Raw genomic sequence first — 14,551 nt, forward strand, 5'->3', positions numbered from 1 at the left:
GGGAAGGATATTGTAAAATCTCCATTCTCACCACACTCCAGGGGAAGGATACTGTAAAATGGCCATTCCCTCCCTAATCCAGGGGAAGGTTACTGCAAAATCCCCATTTCCTCCTGATCAGCTGGGACTCGGAAGGCAGAGAATAGATGGGGGTGAGGCCAGGCAGAATTTTTACTACCGGTTCTCCGAACTACTCAAAATTTCCACTACCGGTTCTCCAGAACTGGTCAGAACCTGCTGAAACACACCTCTGGATTGGACACACAAATAATTTGTCTTTGGTGTATATGCTCTCAGTGTTCCATGCAAGCCAACATTTGACAGTACCACATGGAAGTCATGAAAAATATTCTTCGTTGTAGTTCTGCTGGAAATATCACTCAGGAGATGGCATGAAAAATCCTAATATTCTGAAAGAATAATTTTATGACAGCTGGCTGGCACACACACAAAAAAATCAAATATACAATGGGCCTGTATAATATGGCTATCTTATATCAGTTGATATTCTTAACTATCATGGTTTCTCCCAAACAATCACTGCAACTGTAGTTTGCTGAGAATTCTTTATTAGAAATCTCTCTGTTGTCAAGTTAAATTTACCAGAGTTCCCTGATGCAGGGGAAAGGAGAATTAATTACAAAGGCTGTGCAAACTATGGTGAGAGATGCATCAGAAAACAAATGAAGTGCTTCTCTGAAGTCAATGCATTGAGTATGGGGGGGATGGGGGTTGCATCACAATAAAGGTTCAATAGGGCTGCTTCAAAGACCTTCCCCAGTCTTCTGAGCATGCAGCAAAGTGGACCTTATAAATTCTGACAGAAAGGACTTTAGTATACACACACATAGCAAAGGGCCTCAGAACTATCATACCCTATTTCTGAGAGAGATAATCATCTCAATGCTGCAAAGGGTTTGCTTCATAAGCTGCATTTGGTCTGCCCAAACTCTCTCTGGGGTGTGGGGAGTCCATTTGAATGACTTAAATGTGTAAAAGAGGCCTATATTATCCAAGGAAGGAAGGGAGAGAGGGACTTTCCACTTTCCTGGCAGACAGGAGAAAAATACTCATGTTTATGATTCAAATTGATCATTGGAGAAAGGATAGAGGACATGTCCTCAAACCAGATCAGGGGTCTCCAACCTTGCCAACTTTAAGACTTGTGGACTTCAACTCCCAGAGTTCCTCAGCCAGCAAAGCTGAGAGTTGAAGTCCACAAGTCTTAAAGTTGACAAGGTTGGAGACCCCTGAACCAGATCTTCTTCTAACACTTTTGGTCTTCCACTACCAGCACTCACCAGGCTTGATGAGTTGCATGTACCATCTATATTTCATTGTCTTGATTACTGAGAACTGAACTCAGCAGTTTTGCATTTCAGGAGTTGATGTATAAACCAATCGAACTTTTAGTAGCATCTTTGGATAGACACAATTCACTTCATATAATCGGAAAGGAATTGAGCTGCCGTATCATATCAATCTGACCCACCCAAACGTATCTGCTGGACGTACAGCCCTGCCAGCCGTTTAACTACCATAAAGTGACCCTTTGCACATAGACATACCTGGAGTGTCTTCAGAGAGGGAATTTTGATTATATATGCCTCTGTGCGGAATCCCCAAGCTTGGTCAAACTCTTGTCTGCCCAATCTGGAAGCTAATTCTTAATCTGAATTTGGCCAAGCAAAATAAGTACATGACATTTAAATCTATGTATGAAATGTAATTTTAAGAGGAGAGCTAAATATATTTGTGGAGGCATGCACATGCTATTGCAATGTAATATTTTCATTTAAGTAAAGCTATTTATCCATCCAACTAAGATTCCGCAATAGAGAGAAACTTGTTTAAAAAATAAATTAATATTATATATATGCATGTATGTATTACATTATAGTAGTTCATTATAAAATATCATTGGGGAAGCAAAAAAAAAACAACACTAGAGTCTGATTCCAAAGCTTAGTTTGCTCTGCGAATTCATTTTCTGTGCAAGGAGAGAGAAATTGGAGAGAATATTTGACTGAATAATTGATTTTCATCTCAATAATATTGAAGCTCTTGCTAATAATGACCAACCCACACTATCAGAATATTATTGCACACATTTAAGTAAATGCTCACCATCCAAAGGTGACACTTCATAAATTTTGCCTGTGTTTTTTTTTTAAGCCCATAGCTTTTTATACATTTTGCTGACAGAAAAACAGAAAGTCAATACTTTTGCTGCCATATTGCTTTACCTTGAATGAAAGTGTTGTCAGGTGACATTAGCAAAAGCACAGGATACACATACACTCTGTAATGTGCACAATTGCATGGTTGTATCATGAACAGTTCAAATTTTGTTTAACAAAATACATTTTGACTCTGTCAGCTACTGCAAGCCTGAAAAAAATAGGTAAGTAAATACTCTCCAACTTCAATATCTATTTCAGTATGGACAGGCTAAAGCATTTTCAAATTGTTTACGAAGACCTATATAAAGAAATAAATAAGTAGTTTGAAATAGCTCTCACCAAACTTTGGATTCTTCTAGAGTTTAGTATATGTTAAAATGGTGCTCAAAATTAATATTTTCCTGACAAGATTAGGAAAAGAGCATTAATCTTCTAAATGGTATCTTTATTATATTCTTTGCAGTGAAAAATCCAACTTTATTGTCATGTTCTAATTGTTCTGTGGTTGTTTTTTTTTCATTTTTTCCCCTGACAAATAAGATTGATCTTTTCTCCTAATCATCTTAATAGTTGAAAAGTTTCAGAGTGCTGTTGTGATGTGGCTGTTATATTTTTGTAATCATAGTTGCTTAAAATGGATTTTGATGTTTCAAAATCACATTGTATTTTGCCCATTTGAACATTATAAATAATAAATCCTTCAGGGCCCATGTCCACAATGACGTTAGCCAAATTCTGATCCTGACATAGTTCTTCCTTCCCTACATGCAGAACACCTGCAATATAATCTCAGTTTGCCATTTTATATTCTCATTCTGATTGGGTACATACTTCATGCTAAGTCATAAAGGGCTGAACATAAGATGTTGTGAAAATTTGTCTATTGTGGTTTTAAATCAAGATTCCATCCTTACATATTGGTGAATTCAGTCAATTGCAGTTGATTCAATAAATTATGGTTAAGCAATGTTGGTTTAGTTATCAGATATAGAATAGAATAGAATAGAATAGAATAGAATAGAATAGAATAGAATAGAATAGAATAGAATAGAATAGAATTTTATTGGCCAAGTGTGATTGGACACACAAGGAATTTGTCTTGGTGCATATGCTCTCAGTGTACATAAAAGAAAAGATACGTTCATCAAGGTACAACATTTACAACACAATTGATGATCAATATAGCAATATAAATCATAAGGATTGCCAGCAACAAGTTATAGTCATACAGTCATAAGTGGAAAGAGATTGGTGATGGGAACTATGAAACGATTAATAGCAGTGCAGATTCAGTAAATAGTCTGACAGTGTTGAGGGAATTATTTGTTTAGCAGAGTGATGGCCTTCGGGAAAAAACTGTTCTTGTGTCTAGTTGTTCTGGTGTGCAGTGCTCTATAGCGTCGTTTTGAGGGTAGGATATAAATCCATCCTACAACAGTGTCCTTTCAGTCTTGCATTATTTCAGCATCCATATAAAAAATTAATCCTCTCCTACTTGTTAAAAATATCCCTGAAAAACTAGACATATTTCATATCTTCACATTTGTTTTATTCTTTATACTATTACCATTTTAAACTAACTTCTTTAGATTGTTATGAAAAGTTGCTGAAGCCCTGCTGTTCGTTTTAACACGATGACCATTTCCTGAAAATACAGTGAATATATTCTTCCAATCCAAAAAGTTTTACTAACTTTAAAACACTCACTTTAGAGCACATTCAGACAGCTCACTTTAAGTTTTATAGCTATACTTATCTCTGGATCAAACATTGGTGAAAATTTCATTGATTTTGATAAATGCCAAAACACATTAAATATTAGTTATATTTTTCCATATTATACACATTAACATATTTAAGCAATGCTTATCCAGGTGTTCAGGCTGCCACCAACAACAAAAAAACAAAAAACAGAGAGACCCTCAGGGTATTTATTGCAAAGGTGATGAGGGTGACTGTTAGACAAAATAGGATTGTAAATTTCTTCCCTGCAAAATTGTCAATTGTTATTTCTATATATCTCCATTTTTGGGGCATAACTGTTAACAATTCAAAGCTCACTGAATATGCTTGCGGAGTCCTTAAAAGATATTTCCCGTTTTAAAAACTTTTAACACATTGTGGCTATTTCCTCATTGGATATTGTTTTATGTTTTATATTTTATCGTTGCACCAGGATACTAATTGTTCTATTGCCTCAACAATAGTATTCTCTTTTGGCTACAGAAAGATTGGCCTTTGAACATGAGAGCTGCTATTAATACATTGAATACAATGGCTTCTATTGTATACATGCTCCAATATAAATCTTGAAATCAATGTACCATTTTGTTTCCCTCTTTTAAAATATTTAGTTTTGTATTCAGAAGAGCTCCCAATAAAGCACAAAAATACCTAGTCACTAAAAGTTGTGCAAAATACAAACATACTATCAAACACCTACAAATCAGAAGTTTGCACTTAGCATCAACTGGGATGGGAGAAAGGATTTTTCTTAAAAAAAATATTCTCATCAAGATACTGCCAGTAAGTAAACAGAATAATCTAATTTGCAAGTAGGTGACCTGTATGTCTGGACATCACTGATTATTTAACTAATCAAATTATATTGTGTCATTTGATGAGATGATGTTCACACTGCTGTTTTTTCTACCAGATGAAATGAATTGATTCTAACCCATATTACCTTTGTTAACCATGCACTGCTACACTGTACAGCTGTCCAAGGGAAACATGAATATGTTTGCAAAATTCAATAGCACCCAGAGTTAGCTAAGAGTACAGAGATGCACTGTTGAGTAAAAGGAGCATTTGATTTACAAAGCTTTGTCAATGTGATAGCAGTTTAAGCGTCAGAAGATTTTTCAGTTCCCAGTCACAAACAAGCCACCCTGAGACACTTGCAAAATTGTGGTGCATGTGCACACAGCTGTATCCATGAATCTATGTGCGTTAATTGAGTGTGCATCTGTAACAAAATAAAAGTGACATCCATGTAGACACATTCTTAAAGTTACACCTGTAAATCCATGTGTACAGAACTTTACTCAGTAATGTGTAAATTTAGTAATTTCTGTGTACAGTATATTGTAAATTTAGATCCCAAATTCTTATTCACAGAAGATGCAGATGTTTTTTTAAAGGAAAAGCTAAAACATGAACAAAGTATTGGAGTGTTTGCTTTCAATAAAATAGGTCCATTTGTATGTGTGAGAGAAAGAGTACAGTGGCTGTAAGATTGTGGTTTTGTGTAAAGACAATGGAAGGAGTGTGTTAAGTTCGGGAAGTAACGAGGCTGGTGAACATTGTGTATATCAAAAAGAGTGTGTATCAAAAAGGGAATCCTGACACTGTGTGTGATTCTGTAGATGACAGAATGACTAAAAAAAAAAAGAACTTCTGTATACCTGTATACCTATAAAATCAGTTGTGTTGAGTATGGAGGATCAAAACCCTAAGAAAATTCCCTGAAAAGTTGGGGAAAAAATTGTCCCTGATCTGATAGCTGAAACTGTGGGGGTTTAAAAAGAGCATTGTAATTTGAAGTCTCTTTTTTAGTTCTCACATTGTCTATTCCTGTTGTAGCCTGCCAATCCCTCATTTTTTTTCATAATGGGACTGGGTACTTTTCTCAAGTCTCCCGCTTTTCAAACAAAATGCCACAAAACTATTTTTTTTATATATATATATTTTAAATCAGGAGTAAAAAGCCTGAGCTGCTTGAAGAGTTTGGATTCCCAAGCCCCTCCCCCCTCTGATCCTTGTGTTTGCTTTGAAGCTACAAGGCTGTACACGTGTAAGCCCTCCCTGAACCACCCCAAGGGGCTTCCTTTGGACAAGATTGACAGCTCTTCCTTTGGCCACCATCTCAGGGAGACGGTTGCTGTCCAAGCTATTGCCACGAGGCAATTTCCTCCCTGGCTCCAGCACCCAAGGTCGCTAAAGCGCTGCCATCTTGATGACCCAGAACCATGACCAGCGTCGCGAGGACCTCTTGGTCGTCCACAGTAAGGACCGTCCAGCGTTGGGCCTCCAACCCCGGAACCCGATCTTGCGTGTCCTTCTTCCCCACCCCACCCCTTTGCCCCGCCTGAAAACGAAAACGGACGCTTTCGCCGCGATTCGTCCTTTATAGAGGAAGTCTTTGGCCTCCAAGCAGGCAAAGAGGGGAACCTGTAAAAGTTGGCCGGGCGTTGGTGGCGATCGCGGGCGGGGGTGATGGACAGAGAGGGCGGTGCGCGTCCCCAGGGAGATCCAGGGAGGGATCTCCTGGCGGAGAAACCGGGAAGGGGAGCGAGGACAGGCCGGAGAAAGAAGTCGAGGCGGCGGCTGGCAAGCTCCGAGGAGAAGCGCGCCGTGAATGAAAACTGGATTCCCTGCAGGGGGCGGGAGGAGGAGGAGGAGGAGGAGGAGGAGGAGGGAGGGAGGGAGGGAGGGAGGAGGAGGCGGAAGGCAGCAGGCAGGCAGAGCTGGCTGCGTTTGGAGGCGCTTCGGAGAACTGCAGGCGCTTTCAAAAATCTCTCCCGCTCTGCTCGGGATTTGGTTCCAGCAATCCATAGGATCGCAGACTCTGAAATCACGCGACTTTCCTGGAGAAAACCACGATCTGACTCGCTAACCTCACGTTAGGATGTTGCTGTTAATAACAATCAGTAATAACACCAGTAATAATGCTAATGCAATAAACGAACACTTCGAAGACATGGCTCAGATGGGAAGTCCTGGTTTGGGGCTGGAAAGAGGGGAGGGGCCGGACCTGGAGGTACGCCAATAACTTTTCATGCTAAGTGGGAAGAAAATCCTCGGCGGGCGGCTGAGCTTTCGAGTTGTTGTTTTTTTTGGGGGGGGGTCTTTTTTTGTTTTTTTACTAGAATGCAAAAGCTGGCTGAACTTTGGGGCAGCTGGCCTACAGGAAGTAACTGTATTGGGCTTCTGTCCGCGATCTTCGTCCTTTTCCCACCAGGTCCCGGGTTCGTCTCCCGCGGCCACCGTCTGGAAACGGACGTGGAGCGGGGTTAAATGCAAAAGTAACCATATACCCCACCGAATAGGATCCGCGTACACCGAGCGCGGCCAAAAAAAGCATGATTTCCCTCCGCTCGCTCCAAGAGTCCACGTGTCTATCTTCACTTTCTGGCACCCGCGCTTATTATGGTTGAGTTAACGTCACGTCTGTCACCTCCGCCTGAGCAAAACAAAAACAACACACACACACACACAAACAAAACCCCGCAGAACGAGAGTTGCGGAGCGTGTGAATGCGCGTGGTGGGGAACGGGAGGGGGGTTCCGAGCCCGCGCTCGTGAAGACGCGTGATGCGAGGCTGCAAAAGGCACACGCGTGGGTTTGGCTCTCTGTGGCTTTTCTGCGCGGCCGCTCGGTGTATGTGCTAAGCACCCTGTAAACCAGATTCGCCTTTGACCTCCTCAGCGCCTAGGCTTCCGACCTCCCGTATAATTGAGATTATTGATGGATTTATATAAATGGGCCCCGTGTTGAACGCGAATACAGAATGTTTTGAAACCGTATTTCTTTCTCTCTTTTTTTTTCTTTAAAAAAAAAAACCCTGCTTCTACGCGGTCCAGAAGGAAATATGCTATTTTATTATAAGGAATTTCTCAATGTATTTCCACCTAAATTGCTGACGGGGGAGGGCGGCTTGTGTTCCCCCCCTATCTTTCTTAATCGACCCCCCTCCCCCTCGTGATGTTTTCTTTTTTAAAAAAATTAAAGACCTTCTCGTTTGTCTATCTAATATTTTGGGATTTGGGTCAGACGACCAGCAGCAGCAGCAGCCTCCTCCTCCTCCTCCTCCTCCTCCTTTGCCCCCATCTATCCGAGTCCCCACCCTTTTCTTTTCATCATCAGCAAATAAAGATTAGGAGAGCAGATTATAGAGAGCATTTTCCGTCCTCGGCTGATCTTTATTCCAGAGCTTTTGTGATGATATTGATGATGATGATCATGGCCAAGTGGACAGGTTGATTTTTGTGTTTGGAGCTAGTTATAAAGAATCAATATTATATCAAGGGGCAACTTTCGTGATAAAGGACTTTAACCACTCTGGCTATTCATCATAAGTCTGTAGCAAGCAGATAGGTCAAAAGAAATTATATTGCACTAAAGAGTGTGTCTTCTTATCTCTCCCATACCAGGGGAATAAGGGACAAGCCGATCGATACAGTAGCTGCCGTATACTTCTTGCAATTATCAATAGCTGATTTCGTCTTTTGAGGCCTGTGCATCTATTAATACCAGCTAATAAGAATCTTCTGAAAAACGCATTTGCAACAAAATAGAAGCCGAGTTTTCACACCAAAGGGCACGGGTCATACAGTGACTGAAATATAACTTATAACTTGCAAACAGATGCACATAAAACGTATGGGTTTGGAGAGGGGGGAGCGAAGGAAGAAAATCACATATGCCTGTGGGGGGGTGCAGAGAGGGAAAGAATATGCTAACCTAATAGATTATGCGTGTGTGGAGACACAGAAAAACACTTCTCAGGCATCCTTTCGTGTGATGCACATGGATTGACACACAACTACGTAGCATATCCTGAGAGTGGAGGGATAAATCCACACCCCTAGACACACTCACTGGGTGCAATTCTTTTTATTTATTTGTGGCAGGCGAATATGTGCCAAATCATAATGGCTTGGAAAGCAATTCCAGCTGGAAATCCTTTTGCACTGAATTCCAGGTAAGTATGCCTAAGGTGGACAGTGTGGTCATAATGCCAGAATTAAGAATCTGGGTCTCCCTACCCCACAAATTCCCCCCACTCCTTACGGCTTGATCTGTTTATGATGGAATCTGCAAACAACACAGGTTTCTTTTATATATGGAAGGAAAACCACAAACGCCCAGAAACGAAATATTTCGGAAGCTACGAACAAGTAAGTGTACAGTAGCCCTTTCCTTACAGGGGGATTTTGGTCGGTTTCCGTAAAGATTCTGTAATGTTATGGAAAAGGAAATTGTCTAGGCCGGCACTGAAGAGGCGAGAGTAAGATTTTGGAAAGCCTGAGTGCCGAACAGGCTGCCTCCATCTAACGACAGACGTAGCTCCTTTCTGCCTAGGCGATATGTTACTCTTTTCCCCTTCTCCAAAATCGTAACAGAAAGGAAACATCTTTATAATTGACATTTGACATGCCGTTTGGATTAAGCTGTGGTAGACCAAGCAGAGATTCCCCTTTGATGGAAACATTTATCATCCTGATTGCTCCGGAGTGGAAGGTAGCGTTATCAATTACCCCCTTCTTTCCCCCATATAATAATATTAATCTGCTAATATCTCCCGCTGAAAGGTGGACAGAGTTCCCGCGGATTTTAAAACCAGCCCCGCGGAGTTTCGGAAGGTCTGTGCGCCAAGCGCGCGCGCGCACTCCCAAGGAGGAATCTGACACGCAAAGTTTTCCCAGGAAAAAATAAAAGAACGAGGTGGGAGGCCCGAGAAAAAGACAGAATCTGGAGAGATGGAAAGAGAGAGAGAGACGATCTGGAGGGGGTTTGGAGGAAGACAAAAAAAAAAAAAGAGCCCCACGAGCATCCAAAGTAATTTCTTACAATGGGAAAAACTGGCTGCCTACACCCCACCCCTGTAAAGATGAAACCCGGTATTTTTTTTCAAAAAATACCAAGAAATGTCCCTGTGTCTGAGGATGTCTCCGAGAACTGTCAAACCCACTTTCGCTACACGTGAGTCTCTCTCGGAAGGCGTTGGGGTTTTTCAGCCGGAGTCTCGCGTTAGATAGCTAGTTATGCATATACACACGGGAGATTAAACTCTTTAGCCCTTTTCCTCTTGAGAAATCAATCTTGCAGATCGGCTGCCTTCCTCGCCCCCCCTCCCTCCCCCCCCTCCCTTTCCTGCCGCCGCCGCCGCCCTTCTCTTACCCCGCTTCCCAGTGGCACAAATAAACGGAAACTGCTTAATTGTGTGCCCCGTTAATGTTATAATAAAATACTGCCCTAATTGGAAAAATATTATTATTAAGCAGACAAAATGATTACGCGTCTCCTTTTCAGATGGAAACACCATCGCAGAAAGGACAATTAACAGATTAGATTTAATTGCGGGGGGGAGGGGAAGAAGCAAATTTGGGTCTGACGAGGATTCCTCCCCCTCCACACACACCTATTAAGTATTAAGATATCGCGTTTCCGTTGGGCACCCCCTCCTCGAGGGGTGAGGAATATGGAGGCAAATGATACCTACACGTTCATGCTCCCTAGTTGGGTTTTACAGATTAGTCAGCCTCTTTTTCTGTGTCGAGGCTGGTGCTGTAATCCGCGTGCAGATGTTCAGTTAATCTACCGTCCAAAATAGGTTTGTACTGAGGAACACATTTGGCTTCTTTTATTTCGGCTTAAAGATTAAAAGCGAAGGCTGTAGAAAAGTTTTTGTAGGGGGGGGGACTACACATACGTTTGGGTGTGCTTGCGCGCGTATGTAAGAGACAGAAGAACCGGCTGGAAGGCTGTTAAGATTATAAAGTTGGAATTCTTTAGTGGTTTTCTTTAGTGGTTTTCTGCTGCAAATACACTCTTCCTGCCCACTGACTAGCTGAATAAACACCGCTGGATCCAGGAATATTTACTCTCGAGTAAACACGCAGAGGATTTCTCTTGTAAATCAGTCTTTCAAAGTTTGAAGCCACCGGATTTGGCCCATTTGCTTTCCAGCAAGATCTGGGAAAGTTTTGGGGAGGGTCGCGGCGGGCAAGCAAGTGTGAGTTACAGAGGATGACTGATCCTGCACATAAAAGACTTTCCTCTGGAGGAGGCCCACCCCACCCCCAAATCCGAGGAAAGGGGAAGGGGTGTTGTTTTGTCTTCTCGCCCCCCAAGCGATTCAAAACTTCAGAAGTCCTTAAACGCAAGAAATGCTCTCGCCCTTCTTCTCTCCAGAAACAAACAAACAGATTTTATACGGTTTAAAGCGAACCCCTCATAATACAGTATTATCAACTCAAAATCTGAAACTCTGCAAATGTTGCTCTGGCAAAAAAATATGCTAAGTTGTACAAATGACTTAAAAAATCCTTTTTAAGTCATTTGTACACTATGCACTCTGAAGTGGAACACACACACACACACCGCCCGTTTCCCTTTCTAAGCTTTACTGTTTGTTTGTTTGTTTGTTTTAAAAAAAACTTTCCCATTTCTCGGGAAAGAAAAATCGGGGTGGAATTCGTTTTCAAGGAAGCAAAACAAGAGTCGTCCGCGCCCGCTCCTTTTAAAAGGAGCAAAAGACTAGCCTTTGTGACTGGAGAGAAACTCTGGAGACCGTAAGAAACGACCTAGCCGGGTTGAAATGGGCATCTATTTCCGTTCTGATAGGGCGGCTGGGAACAGCAGGTCTGTTGCCTCTGGAGGCAGAAGGTATCTCGAGGCACGCGCTAAGGCGAGGTTCAGTTCTTTTCTTGCAAATGGATGTCATTGACTCCAAGGGGCCTTCCCTTCTCCGTAAATGGGCTTAAGGTCCTCACCAAACGAAAGAGCCAGGCCCCCCTTTCCGCCCTCTTCAGGGTGGTCGACAGAAACATCAGCCTGCCTTGAATTCTCCAGTCCCAGCTGAGAGGGCTTTGCAAAGCAGAGCCTGTTGCCCGCCTTCACCTGGATGCCCTCCTCTCCCCCTCCCCCCATTTTCACATGCCGGGACTGAAAGGGGCTGTTGATGTGACAACGCCCGCCCCAAACCCCTGGCCCTGATTTGTAGACCGCTCTTTCCACTCCCAGCACCGTGGGAAATCGCATCTCTCTTTCCGCCTTCCACCTGAGGAAAAAGGATACTAAGGGTGACCCAGTCCGGAGGGCTAAATGCTGGGTTTCCCTTCACCCTAATCCGCGGAACCAAAAAAAAAACAAAACACCCAGAAAAACCTAACGGCAGAATAAGGAACAGTGAAAGAGAAAGTCAAGAGAAGTGGGTTGGAAACCTAACTATACACGCCCCAAATTGCCACGCGGTGTGAAAATAAGAAAGGCTATTGGGGGGGTTGCTTACTTTCTCGGTATAGAGAGCCAAGAATTGGACCCGAGGGGCGGGAGGAATAAGTGTTAAATAAGCCTTTTTAGATTTGGAGGTCAAATCTAAATATTGACGCGGTCTGAAAACGTGCGTGTCTCCTTTTTTTTTTAAAAAAAAAAAGAGGAATGGCGGGGGGGAGGGAAGCAATGCCATAGCAGAAACCAGGTCACCCGAACCGAAAGGCTTAAATTTATGTTGTGTTACTACAAAAGGGCAGAGGGCGAGGCAAGAAAAGCCGAGTAAGATGAACTCGCTGAATCATATGGTCTCTATAGGCAAAAGTTTATCCAGTGAAGCCAACGTCCCAAGAAGGGAGGCCAGTTTTGGATGCCCTGAAGGGTCAGCGACAGACTGAATGAAAGCTAAAATAAAATAAAGTAAGAGAGAAACTCCTTTTTATACAAATCCCCCTGGGTTCCTTTCCCGCGAGGAGGGCGCTTGCTGCCCGACCTCCAGCGGGGCTACCCGGAGAGGAGAGGCTGAGAAAGTCCGCCGCCTCCTCTCGCGGAAAAGGATCCACCGGAGAAGGAGAGATATCAAATGCAAGCCAGGGAAATTAAGCGCTGATTGCAAAACACTGACACGGGAAGTGGGGGGAGGAGTGTCGGTGCACAAGTGGGGAAGAAAAACCCTAAACCTGTCGGGGTGGGGAGGGGGAAGAACTGCACCGTAGTTTTTGTTGGGAGCGCTCGGAGGACCGCGACGCAAGCGAGCAGGTCAGTGGATGTAGCCCGCTACCTAAAGAGGTGTCTTCCGCGTGACTTTTCCCTAAGAGACGGAGGAAAGGGGAGAGGGGGAAAACTTGTGGTTCCAGATCGCATTTCCCCTTTGGAGAGGGATCTGGCTACCAGAAGCGATTCTAACTAATCCAGCTTCAATCCTTTCTTTGCCACGGCCTGTCACCACAAAACAGAACGGGGGCGGAGTGGGGGAAGGGAAGGAGATCCAGGCCTGGGAAGGATCGGAAATTAGGGCAGGGAATCCCTCCCTCTTCAAAGAGAGCGAGTGTAGCGACTGGCCTCAAAAGCCACGGGTGGGCGAGAGTTTCTTGAGGGGCGCTCTCAGTGGCGGCTGGGCGACAGCAGCAGCAGCGAAGGGTGGAGACGGAGGAGGAGGAGCCGCCGCTCCAGCCCCGCCGCTCTCAAAACTTGAAAGTTTTTCTTGCCGAAATCAGCGACGCCCCGGCTGTGCGCATTCCTCCTTTCCCAGCGCGCGGGGAGGCATCGATTGGCGAGCGCCCGTGTGCCAAGCCGGCCTCGCACCCAATCGAGGCTGCGGGAGCGGCGAAGAGAAGGAAAGCGGAGGGGGCCAGGAGGAGGAAGGGGCGGCGGCGGAGGCGAGGGGACACCCTCCTCCGCCCAGCAGCACAACAATCAACACCTTCGCCCACCAACACACCCACCCACTCCTCAAAGGCTCGCTGGGGGTCGCCGTCGGTGCCGGCTTAAGATTTTTGCCGGGGAAGCGGGATTGTCTTTCCAAACAAAAGCAAGATCTTTGGCACGGTAGGCGCAGCAACTCAACACGAGCAGGACAAGAACAAGTCTGGAGGAGTGGCACCTAAAGGAGGGGGGGGCGCGGAGAAACCTCGCCACCTGTCTCGGGGCGAGAGGGGTGGACCGGAGAGCGAGAGAGAAAAAACTTCCGACCTCCGGACAACAGGAAGTGACCAGCTGCAGCTACAGCGGCAAGAACCAGGCGGCTCTGGACAAGAGAGGCTGTTAAAGCACAAAGAAGGGAGGACGAACGCCAGAAGCAAAAGGCAGAGAAGTGCTCAAAGTCTCCGAGTTTGGCTGTTTACTTTTTTTCCCCTCCCCTCCTTTTCCTCCCCCACAAGAGAAACAGAAGCCGCTTCCGGGCCAGGCTTGAAAGAATAAACTACGGGAGAATAGGACGCGAAGATTTAGGCAGCGAAAGCAAAAGAGATAAGGAGGGAAAATATATTGCTTTTTTTTTTTTTAAAGTCTCCCATCAAGGACATTTAGAGGCGCTGCAGAGAAACTTAAGCGCGATGAAGAATAACTTCTGGGTAAAGAGGAACCTGGAAAAAAGACAAAGAGTGATGTAATTTCAAAAAAGAGACAGAAAGAAAAAGAGAGAGAGAGAGAGAACAGCGAGGAAAACAAGGGAAGCAGAGCTACCCAAAAGCAAACCGCCGAGATCCTGCCCTTCTCCCAGCAGTGAAGCTTGTGCACCTATGTTGTGTAAAGTCAATTGCACCCGCAAAGAGTGGTCCCCCCGGACTGCGCGCGTGTGTTTTGCTGCCGCCTGTGTCCCCTCGGTTACTGCCGCCGTCGCAGTCGGTGCCTTTCGCAGGAGACGCTGC

Source organism: Ahaetulla prasina, chromosome 3, assembly GCF_028640845.1.
Source record: "Ahaetulla prasina isolate Xishuangbanna chromosome 3, ASM2864084v1, whole genome shotgun sequence".
In the NCBI taxonomy this organism is placed as follows: domain Eukaryota; kingdom Metazoa; phylum Chordata; class Lepidosauria; order Squamata; family Colubridae; genus Ahaetulla; species Ahaetulla prasina.